The sequence below is a fragment of the Danio rerio genome, chromosome 14 (assembly GCF_052040795.2).
Source record: "Danio rerio strain M-AB ecotype USA chromosome 14, GRCz13ab, whole genome shotgun sequence".
In the NCBI taxonomy this organism is placed as follows: domain Eukaryota; kingdom Metazoa; phylum Chordata; class Actinopteri; order Cypriniformes; family Danionidae; genus Danio; species Danio rerio.
Window position 1 is genome coordinate 11,023,587 of NC_141034.1, and position 12,566 is coordinate 11,036,152.

Consider the following 12,566-nt stretch of genomic DNA (forward strand, 5'->3'; position numbering starts at 1 on the left):
AAAAATAATCGTCAAATGGTCACATTCAGAGTCATAATATTTTTTGTTGGTCACAACATACTTTTTTTTTTCTTTCTCTCTATATCAGTGCATTCCAAATTAGACATATCACTCGCTAAACAGCACTAAAGAGTCAAAATAATCACAGGTTCCATATTATCAGTGTCATTTCAAACCTAAGTGATACAGACTGGCCACTTTGAAGAGTCCTTCGGAGTGAAGGATTTTGGAGGCTACAAATAATGGACACTTCTGACCCTCTTGATCCTTCAGGTCAAGTTTTTTTGGTGTCGAACAGCGAAATGCAGCAATGAATGCAGCATATGGCTGCGTTCCACTCCACCTTTAGACATATTTGGCAAACATCCCTAACCACTTCCACTTGGGGGAAACCCCGCCACCATTTTGAAGAACATTCAACTTTGTTACGTGAATGAAGGAAGCTTACCTTGACATACCCTTAATCCCTCAATTTAGATCAAGGGAGCAAGAGATTTCTTAATATGTCAACCCCAGCACCTATATGTCCCCGAATACAATATGTTTATGACATCACAACGGTGTAATTCCAAAGTGCTCAAGGGTGAACAAGGGTGTCCAAAGTTGGTCCTGGAGGGCCGGGGTTCCTGCTGAATTTAGCCTCAACTTGCTTTAACACACCTGCCTGGAATTTTCTAGTATACCTAGTAAGAACTTGATTAGCTTGTTCAGGTGTGTTTGATTAGGGTTGGAGATAAACTCTCCAAGACACTGGCCCTCCAGGACCGAGTGTGGACACCTCTGATTTAGAACATTCCATTTAAAACCATTCAGATGTTCTGACAGGTTTTTGACACTTCTGCAAAGTAACCAAAGATGTACATCCTAGTCAACGAGACGAAGGGAAGTTAGCGAGTGAAGAGGATTAAAAATTACATCACATATTATATAGTATGTAAGGCAAACCTTATTTCTGATTTCATGTTATTCAAAAAATAGTAGGAGAGAAGTACTCAGATGACCTATTTCCGGTAAGATTCTATAGGTTATATGACCATCAGATATACAAGCACTAATGCTTTTTTTGTTTTATTTTTTCCATTAAATTTTATTTTTAACTGGAAATGAATAAAATTAAATTGTTAATAGAGACACAGCATGCACCTTTAGACTATCTCTGTGAAATAATAAAAGTAATAATAATAATAAAGTAAAATAATAATAGAAAATATAGTTACATTCATTTACAAAGGCACATGTTTTGTTTTAGGGAGAGTATGGTTTACACAAATTAATTTACACCCTTTACAGTTTTGAATGTTGTCTTGTGCTGGTGACAAAAACAGATGTTTCATTTAACCTGTAATGAATCTGTAATCACTAAGCCTCCATATAAAATAATTTGAATGCCAAATTAGACATAGCTTACGTTTCTTTAAGCAATAACATCAATTAAATAAAATGCAGTGTAACCGATCACTGTATACTACTTAAATTTGCATATAACACAGGATTTAAATATCTGCATCATATCTGGTTTGCAGAGACAAATTCATGTGGTCAAGTGTAAATGGAACTGTTTTCAAAAATCAGATAGCTGTCCAATTGGGGAAAAAAACACATGAAGTGACCCCAGGGTAAACAGCCAAAAAACCTTCTGCTATATCATGTAATATTTCTTTTAGCTTGAGCTGGAGTCTGATCTTTCAATATATTCACATTCCTGTCATGTGTGACAGGAAAACTAAACCAGGCCATAATGATAGGTCCATTAAAACCAATTCCTGTTAACCATGAACTATTCAAAAGATTGACTGTGTATTGCATGTTTATTGCATTGGACCACTACTTAAACCACTATACCCCCAGGAAGCCCTCACTAAGCCCACATAGTGCCTGCACTATTGACCTAATTCCTGATGTACAGTCGATCGCAGCCTTTGGAATCTTTTTGACATGACACATTGGGTCTCATTCACTTGCAATGATTTTTAGATGTTAAAAATGTCTTGTTCCGCTGTGAAATGTTGCAAATTTAAATTTCCATAAACTCACTTTTTCTGCCATTTATTACTAATAGGTATTACCCCTATAGGCAAATGAATGGGAAGTTCCAAAACAATTGCAAAAAAATAAGTGGAAATCTGAATTGAAGAATAATCTTCAACAATAAATCTGTTTCAGTGTAAATACTTTTAGTTCATTGTTCATACATCTGGATTTATTTTTATAATGCCATTCTAGTCTCCATTTCGTTATTTGGGACCAGTAAATCATTTAAACTTTAAACAATTCCACATTACACTCGCATTGGATGGGCAAGCCCCACTTTTAAGTTTGAAAGTTTGAAATGTCCCCCTCCCCTCTGTTTTGTGTGCATCAAGGACATTCATGTGTTCAATGATAACCCCTTTCACAAAGAAAAGCACCATCCCAGTCATCCCAGAAGACCTATTGGAAGCTACCTGGATCCAAGATTCTCACAGAAATCAGTCAGGTTTGGTGAAGGAAAAATCATGGGTTGGGGTTACATTCAGCATGGGGGCGTGCAAGAGATCTGCAGAGTGGATGGCAACATCAACAGCTTGAGGTATCAAGACATTTGTGCTACCCATTACATTACAAACCACAGGAGAGGGCACATTCTTCGACTCCTCATACTTCAGCCTCCATATCAAAGTTCATTAAAGCAAAGAAAGTCAAGGTGCTTCAGGAATGGCCAGCCCAGTCATCAGATATAAACATTATTGAGCATGTCTGGGGTAAGATGAAAGAGGAGGCATTGAAGATGAATCCAAAGAATCTTGATGAACTCTGGAAGTTCTGTAAACGCTTTATTTGCCATTCTAGATGACTTCATTAATGAGTTGTTTGTGTCATTGCAGAGATGTTTGGATGCAGTCTTCCAAGCTCACGGGAGTCATACACAATATTAATTCTTTTTCCACTGCACCATGACTTTATATTCTATACTGTACATTCTTTCTGTTAACTGACAAGACTTTTGTCTCAGCACAGCATGATCATGATCATATTTTATTGTGGTAAAATAAGCGTAACCTAGAGGCAAATGCCTTTTATATAAGCCATTTCTGAAACAAATTGATCAACTAGAGGTCAAATTATTATTTGTTGTTTCTAAAACTTAGATAGGCGACAAGACTTTTGTCAGGAAATGTATGTTTCAAAATACTGGTAAACTCTGACATCATTAACCAAAAAATTAGCTCTAAAAGGCTATGCTTGTAAACATGAATCCGTTTTTTTTTTTTTTTTGTTGATTGTTTCACTTTTATTCAAAACTTCAGCATTTATGCAGCTGCTTTTGTCCCAGAGACAAACCAAAATACTGAACCATAAGAGAAATGTTGTTGCTAGCATCAAAAGGCAGAGGCACAGTTAAAAACAGTTATGTGTACATACATGACTTGACAGAGGTCTGTGCGACAAACATGGACAACTCTGTTAATAAATGAAAAAAAATATTTTAAATATCTTCAGGTATGTTTAAGTTTGTCCTGCAGCTGCAGACCCTCTTTGAAATGAAAGACTGACAGTATTGTACCTAAATATGACTCCTGGTTGGCATTCTTTTTCCTGTGAATGTGCACCACTCAACAGAACGTACAGGTAAACTCACAGTTGGTAGTAAGAAGTAACATAGAAATGTTTTCTGACTAACAAGCAGCTGCTAAATGTGTCTGAACAAAGGATTTAAAAGGTTAGTATTTTTATAAACAGCCCAGATGTGAATGAGTCATCTGCATCAGAATCTTCTGATGCCGGTAATGTTACAACATCTCCTTCCAAGGAATTTATCAGTATTTTGGACATGGGCCTGTTTGCACAAGATCTCTTTCATAAAGTCTGTATGTGTAAAAGAAGCAGCTGTGGCCTAATAGTTAGAGAGTTGGACTTGATATCCGAAGGTTGCAGGTTTGAGTCCTTTCACCAGAAGGGATTGCTGGTGGAGAGAGTGAATATATGTAATATAACCCTCAATTGCTCCCTGGGTAGCCCACTTCTCTGTTTTCGTTCACTGGTGTAAGTCTTTTTTTTTCTGTACTTAACTTTCTGTTTGGACTGTATACACTGGTGGACTATTACTTTGTTTTAATTGTTGTAATACTTGGAAACCTCTTAAACAACTAAAATTTGACCTATTTTAAACTTTGTTGCCTGCTGTTGAGGCTGAACAATGCTTACGGATTAACTGGTCCTCACAAAAAAGTCACATAGGCTGAAATGGCATTATGAAAATTTTTTAAGATATATGATGACTTGAGAGAAAAGTAAACAGATTTGTGACCCTGGACCACAAATCCAGTAGTAAGTTGCACAGGTATATTTAGATCAATAAACTAAAATACTATGTAGGGGTCAAAATGATCGATTTCCTCTTGCAGGACCATCTATTCCTCATAATGTCATTACAGTGTTGAGCCAATAGGGATACTTAAAGCAATTCTCCTATCTCCTGTCTCCTATCAACAAAATGGTGTCCTCCAGTTATTGTCCTCCAATGGTGTCCTCGGCTGGGTCAATTGACATTTCTGTTTGGAGTTTAGATGTTCTTCATGTGTTTGTGTGGGTTTCCTCTGGGTGCTCCGGTTTCCCCCACAGTCCAAAGACATGCGTTACAGGTGAATTGGGTAAGCTAAATTGTCCTTAGTGTATGTGTGTGAATGTGTGTAAGGATGTTTCCCAGAGATGGGTTGCAGCTGGAAGGGCATCCGCTGTGTAAAAACATATGCTGGATAAGTTGGCGGTTCATTAAACTCATTGTAATTTTCAAGAATTCATGCTTCATGACATGGTGTATTATCCTGCTGGAAATAGCCATCAGATGATGGGTACGCTGTGGTCATAAAGGGATGAACTTGGTCAGCAACAATACTCAGGTAGGCTGTGGCAATGACACAATGCTCAGATGGTACTAATGGGCCCCAAAGTGTGTCAAGAAAATATCCTCTACACCCTTACACCACTACCAACAGCCTGAGCCATTGATACAAGGCAAGGTGGATCCATGCATTTATTGATGTTGATGCCAAATTCTGAACATACCATCCAATTGTCGTAGCAGAAGTCAAGACTCATCAGACCAGGCAACATTTTTTCAATCTTCTATTATAAAATTTTGATAAGCCTGTGTAAATTGTAGCCTCAGTTTCCTGTTCTTAGCTGACAGGAGTGGCACCCGGTGTGGTCTTCTGCTGCTGTAGCCCTACCGCCTCAAGGTTCAACATGTTGTGGTTTCAGAGATGCTCTTCTGCGTACCTCGGCTGTAACAAAAGATTATTGGAGTTACTGTTGCCTTTCTGTCAGCTCGAACTAGTCTGGCCATTTTTCTCTGACCTCTGTCATCAACAAGGCATTTGTGCCACAGGACTGCCCCTCACTAGATGTTTTCTCTTTTTCGGATCATTTCAGATCATTCTCTGTAAACCCTAGAGATGGTAGTGCGTGAAAATCCCAGTAGATCAGTACTTTTTTAAATACTCAGACCAGCCCGTCTGGCACCAACAACCTAGCACATTCACAATCACATCACTTTTCTTTCCCATTCTGATGCTTGGTTTGAACTGCAGCAGATCGTCTTGACCATGTCTACAGGCCTTAGTGCATTGTGTTGCTGCCATGTGATTGGCTGATTAGAAATTTGCGTTAACGAGCAGTTGGACAGGTGAACCTAATAAAGTGGCCGGTCATTGTATAGTTGGAAATACAATTTGTTAATCACACAAGATCCCCAGATAATAATACTATATGAATTAGACTAGGTGACGCAATGGCGCAGTAGGTAGTGCTGTCCTCTCACAGCAAGAAAATCACTGATTCGAGCTTCGGCTGGGTAAGTTGCCTTTTCTGTGTGGAGTTTGCATGTTCTCCCCGTGTTTGTTTGGGTTTTCTCCGTGTGATCTGGTTTCCCTGACAGTCCAAAAACTTACGGTACAGGTGAATCGGGTAAGTTAAATTGTCCGTGGTGTGTGTCATCTGTTTCAATTCTGAACATCTGAACTTTGTAAAATTCCAGATTGTGGAATTCCAAAGACTACGTCATAGGTTTGGACTGCTGAGCGAATCACTGTTACAACCCTCCCTGCTCTCCAAGAGTTAGCAAAAGGACTGGCAAAATTACTATGGACCCCTTATATTCAGGCATGGGACGATAACTGGTTTCAAAATTAGCAAAAATTTACTACTGTACATATTCTAGATTAGCTAAATTTTCTGTTATTCCATTCAATGCATATGTAAGTTGTTGTTGTTTTGTTGTCAAAGACCATTGAATTTAATTTGCTTAGGGCAACAGTATTTCTGGCAGCAAAGGAGCATCCACACAAAGAGCTGGTCAGCTCACGATTCAGGAAACCTCTGATAAACAAATGACTTACACCCTAACATCTTATAAACCAACTATTGACTTGAACAGTGCAGTGGCTTATTTATATCCACAGAAAAGAAAGATATCTGAAGATACACTTTTAAGTTGTAAAGAAATCTGTGTTTATGAAACTAATAAAGAAAGCAGAAGTCAATGATTTATTTTAATTATTTAGCCTGGAATATGTACTGTTCCAAAATATAAATCTTTCATAAAATAAAATGTAATGTGTTTGTGGAGAGATAAGCATGATCGAACACCAAATGAGGGGGGGAAACATGCTCAGAGCCCAACGGCTAATCAGCAAGCCAATCAGAAATAATAATTAACACTTGTTTATTCTAGTGATTGGGCCGGAGAGACACGCTTCTTAAGGAGAACAGAAGGAGCAGCCGGGAGAGGAGAGAGAGAGCGTATACACACACAGCTTCAAGTGTGGTGCAATTTAAAAATAAAATACTTTTGCTCTCCTAAATCGCCGACCCTGTTTTCTTCTTTCCACAACAACGAACTTAACTACAGTGTTCAATGAGAAAAAGTTGTTGTTTTATACCCTGGCATTTTAAAAGAATATATTTTAGGGCAGTAATCACAATACTATGAAACCTTAATGTTTTTATCCAAGTTCATCAAACAGTCAGAATCGTATATCGGTCCATGCCTACACTTACTCTTTGAACCTTTACCGTCTGGTTGTTTTCAGAACACTGTGCACCAGAACAGCCAGCCACAGGATCAGTTTCTTCCCTCAGGCAATCCATCTTATGAACACTTGAACATAATTGAGAAACAAACACTATGTATGCACACATACACCTATTTATTTAACAACAAGCATAGTTAACATTTCAATTTGCACATAATAAAGCTATGCATACAATACTGTAATTTACTGTACATACATTTGTCAAAATTGCATATTCTTATTTCTACACTTTTATTCCTTTATTATCTGTGTCTGTCCTGTTACCGTCATTCTGTTGCACTGTGGAAACTGTTACAAAGACAAATTCCTCACACGAGTAAACAGCTGGAAGTAAAACTCTTCCTGATTTCTTTTCTGAGATAAAATGTATTGTCTAATTGAAGATTTCCTACTTTTTAAGCTTGTCAACGCAGATAGGGAATCAGAACATTTGACCACTTCAGCTACATAGATTTTTTTTTTCCACCCATTAAAGAGACAGTTAGATTGTTATCATGTAGAGAATATAGATATAAGGGCAGCACTATGGCTTAGTGGTTAGCACTAACAGCAAGAAGGACGCTGGTTTGAGTCCCGTTTGGGCCAGTCGGTATTTCTGTGTGAACTTTGCATGTTCTCCTCGTGTTGTTGTGGGTTTCCTCTGGGTGCTCTGGTTTTCCCCGCCAAAGACAGGCACTATAGGTGAATTGGCTATAGTGTATTAGTGTGTGTGAATGTGAGTGTGTATGGGCGTTTCCTGAAAGAAAATGAAAAAAAAAATGTATGAATGCAGATCTATTATTTGGATGTTCTCTTATCAATTATATACCTGGGTCTTGGAGCATATATTGCTGTGTCTGTGTCTTTTTTCATTACCTTGTGTCTTTACATCTTTACATTCTTGTCTATTTTTGTCCTTTAATTTTTCATAATTTCTCAAAATAATCTTGTCAAATGGAAAAACAAGATTACCCCACAGGCAGACTATTTTGCTTGTTTTATGAAAAACTCACATAGTTTTGGCTTATTATTTCTTAAAACAAGACGATATTTTTGCTTGTCGTAAAAAAATGCTTTTTGATTTAAGAAGTTTTAGCTATAGACAAGTTACCTGTTTGTAAATATTCAGGATGCACACGCATCGAGGTTGCAGAAAAAAAAACGGGATCGCTAGCATTTACAGCGAGGGAACGACATACGATGTGGTACAGAGTTTGTTGTTGTATTAGGGTGTTTTCACACCTGTGAATCGATTGATTTGTTCCGAAACAGGGATTAAAATTGTTACATTGGTGCTCTTTGTTCTTGGTGTGTGAGTAAACTCTCCTTACATTGGTCAGAGTTTCAAGGTTAATTTTTAATTTGAGTCACGCTCAGCTGTCGGAGGGTGGTGTTTTGGTGGTGTTTGACAGGGTGTGCACAACGTGTCTGAAGAACGAGGAGAGATGTGGTGGGGAGAGGTGAGAAGGGGGCGCAATGTATTTGAGGATCGGGAGGGAGACGTGCGATTACCAGGAGATCATCACTCGTTTGCGGGCATCTGGGAGTCTCTGTGCATTTGCGGGAGACTCCCGAAACTTCCTTGAGACTTGGGATGTCATAATTCTCTCTTCATATAGCCGTATGCCAGTTACATATCCATAAAACACTGTGATATAGCCGGGGTTGGATTGTATCGCTTTCTCACTACAACTGATCCGTTAAGAGTTCGTTTCAATCGAGCCAAGACTACCTCATTCAGATTATCTCGGACCAATTGTTTTGGCGCTGATCCGAGCGCGATTACTAGATTCACAAATGCCAAACGAACTGGGCTAACTGGGCAAACAAGACAGGTTCTGAAACAAAAGTCCTGGAGTGAAAGCACCCTTAGAGATAAGTTATATTGATTACATATTATATATATTATTTACATAATGCTTACAGCGTATAACAGCTTGTCACCCAGTGATAAGCTCAGTTATTCTGCAAAATTAACGTTAAAGTGAGCGGCGTTCATCTGACAGGTCCATAGCAGCCTCCCAAGACGAAATGTCCAAGCATCCAGCCCGAAATATATACAACTATCTCATTAAAACTCCAATTGATTTTACAAGAGAGAAGTTAAAGGCCTAAAAGTCCTTGGATGCCTAAAATTTTGTTTTGCGTGGTCGTGGTCGGAAATTAGGTTCCATGATTACTAGATTCAAAACGTTTTAGTGCTAAAAACCGAGGTTCTGCCTAGCCAAAGACAAGAAGACGGAACTGTACAAGGCCTGGGTAATCATCAACATGCAAAACAACTGCATTCTGACAGTATTTTTACATTTCATTCTAAGCATTCAGTGTCCACAGTTTAATTAACTACATTTAACTGTTTTTGCTGAAATCATTGCTGCAGTCAAAAACAAGTGATGTGTATGATTCAGCATAGCGTCAGCTTACCTAATATGAAATGAGAACTTTTCATTGAACATTTCGAATCAGGTCCTCACTCCATTCAGCTCCTCTGAAGGCTGTTAGCCAAAGAAAAGCAGTGTGGTGGCATTAAAAGCAGTGTGATTTATAGTAAAATTTACGTTTTCTGTTTTTGGACTTTTTTTTTTTTTTTTTTGGACCTTTAAAGGGCCATGAAACCCCCGTTTCAGCAGGGTGTTTTCACACCTCTAGTTTGGAAAAAAGTGAGGAAAGTGGGTGTGTCCAGCTCTGTTTAGATGGGAGTGTCGGTGGAGGGAAAGAGGGAAGGTGCATAAAAATTTGCATAAAAATGGGAGTTACCGTTTGGGCACACGCTGATATTCACAGAGGCAAAACAAACACACAGACGCAGGGGAGAAAGACAGTGACTGTGTTTACATGTTTACATATCAGTAATCGAATTGTTTGCTAAATTATTAAATGGTGGACGTTCATTCAAGAATTCTATGCTGGGCCCCATGACAAATGAGATGCTGCATACAAGGAAAAAGTGTTTTAACAGAATGCTTGATACTGCAAAAAATTCCTCCGCATTTCTCTGTAACTCAGATGCACTCGGTAGGTAGCGTCAGAAAACCGTGTGTGTATGGACCATCCTTTACAAAATGCAGCGAAAATCCTACATGATGGTAATAGTTTGATTGCGGTGTTTACATGTTTACATTTGGAGAGCAGCATTTACAGTGGATCTTTCAGTCCATAATATTGTAGTAGTGATATTAACGTACTGTAAACTCAGTAACTTAGAAATCATTTTAACTAAGGTTTGTCTTTAAACACTAAAAGAATACTGCTAACGATACAGACAAACTTTGCCATCTGAATAAACAAACAAAGACCACTGATTGCTTACCAAATCTGTAGAGAGAGGTCACCACTAACTGGAACCATGTCTTTTTTAAAAGGAGACGAGCAGCAAATCGGGATTTCATCCATTTCCAGATGCGAAAAGCTCTCGGGTAAAAGAATGTTCCTTAAATATGTATTTCTGCCATGTGTCTTGTGCACTGTAGTCCACACATGAGTCCAGCTGCGCACTCATAGCGAAGGAATGGAAACAAAACCTTTGTTGCAGCACATTTATAAACACAACACTGACAACTGTCCCCAAACAATTCTTCTTCTTCCACTTGTTCTTTGAAGCTATCATGCATATTATTAAAGTTGCACCGCATACACAATAGAGCGCGCTGATTGGTTTGAAGCAAGTCTTTTTCATGAATTAATGCTGCACACTGAAGAGACGTCATGATGCACTACTAGGTACAGACATCCAGTCTACAAACTGGAATACACGTAAAGATCTAATTGGCGTGATGCAGCTTCAAAAATTAGTTTTTAACCGGAAAAACAAATTTGCTGGAAATAACGCAAAAACAGTAAATTTTCACTTTTTTGTGAAATATGTGTCCTAATAGTGTTTTTAGCAGCGTGGGACACATATATGACTGTTAACAGCTCACAATATGTATTTTGGTTGTTTTGTGACCCTTTAATATCAGTATGGCATAACTGAAAAAATAAAAATAGGTAGTAAGGTCTGAGTAATTGTGATTTTAAAAGCAAAACTACTTTTTTAAAAACTACTATTTTACTATGTCAATATGAGATTAAGAATGCAACCCCAAATGCAATGGTAATTTCAAACAGAACTAAATCTTGAAGAATGTCTTTACCTTTTTAATTGTCGTACACCATAAACTCCTTTAAATTGTACGTATTTATTTAGAATAATGTGTCACATATGCTTAAATGACAGTTTTGATATTTCTTTTAGGATTGACTGGCTTTTTATGCGGGCAGTTCAAAGATTTAAAATACTGGTTATGCTGACGTAAAGCAAATTAAAAAATCTGACTAGTTTGTAAGAATATTTATTTTTAATATAATATGAAATGTTTAATGGACCATTTGATTGAAAGCAGAGTTCTTTTAGAAAAGCTGTCCAGAATGAGTAGATCTACGATATATGTGCATTAAGTAAGCATTTTTCTGTTATTTTGCATAGAAAAGCACAAACGCCACCAATAAGTTGTCTTGTGCTGCCATCTAGTGGCTATAAGTTGGTGTTGTTTGACAGACATGTCTGAAGATCGAAGAGAGATGCGTATTTGAGGGAGATGCGCGATTTCCGGGAGAGCTTGGTGGTGTTTGACAGGGTGCCCACGACATGTCTGAAGATCGAGGAGAGATGCGTATTTGAGGACTGAGAGGGAGACGTGCAATTTCCGGGAGATTATCACTCATTTGCTGGCATCCGGGAGTTTCTGTGCATTTGCAGGACCGGGAGACTTGGGATGTCTGGACTGACCTCCCGCCCTACTCATAATTCTCTCTTCATATAACCATATGCCTATTGCATATTTATAAAACACTGTGATATACCCAGGCTCGGATTGTATCGCTTTCTCATTACAATCGATCCCCTCCAGAGTTCGTTTCAATCTAGCCAAGACCACCTCATTCACGCAATCTCGGACCAATTGTTTTGCCGTGGATCCAAGTGTGATTGCTGGATTCACATATGCCAAACGAACCACGCTAACTGGGCAAACAAGGCAGGTTCTGAAACAAAAGTCTAGATGTGAAAGCACCCATAATTGAAACCAAGATTGGTGAAGATACGTCAATTGGTTCACGAATTATAACCATTGAAATAAATGTGTCAAACGTACATTCAAATTTTGGCGCTCCTTAATGATCGTGACTGAAAACTTATATATTCAGCCTCCAGAGAATAGTACTGCACTGGTTTGGTTCAGATAGATTGAAAAATCTAAACCTAGTTCACAAAAGTATGTTTCGGATATAACTTGAATCTGCAGAGAAACCATTTAACGTAAAGCCATAATGTAAAGTTGCCATTTTATTTGTTTTGAGCCAAGGATTCCAAATGAAATCTATTGTGTCTACGACAAACAGTTTAGGAGTTATATTGCTTAATATTGCGCCATCTATGGGCCAGTTTGAATGAATCTTTGCTTCTGAGTAGCGTGCAGACTACAGACAATCTGACCAAGTTTCAAGTCTCTTGGCCTTGGGCAATGGCAATTATGG

The 12,566-nt window shown here is 38.3% G+C and overlaps 1 protein-coding gene and 1 long non-coding RNA gene across 2 annotated transcripts in view; one reads left to right on the top strand and one right to left on the bottom strand.

Moving 5' to 3' along the window:
• commd5 (COMM domain containing 5) overlaps nucleotides 1–668 on the bottom strand; it is a 432,514-nt gene extending 431,846 nt beyond the window's left edge. The window contains exon 1 of the mRNA XM_087280382.1: nucleotides 449–668. The gene's annotated coding sequence lies outside the window, so the exon portion shown is untranslated. The remainder of the gene's footprint in view (nucleotides 1–448) is intronic.
• The window catches only part of LOC147840770 (uncharacterized), an 821,899-nt gene that overhangs the window by 796,922 nt on the left and 12,411 nt on the right, over nucleotides 1–12,566 (top strand). The gene's annotated exons all lie outside the window — the stretch shown is intronic.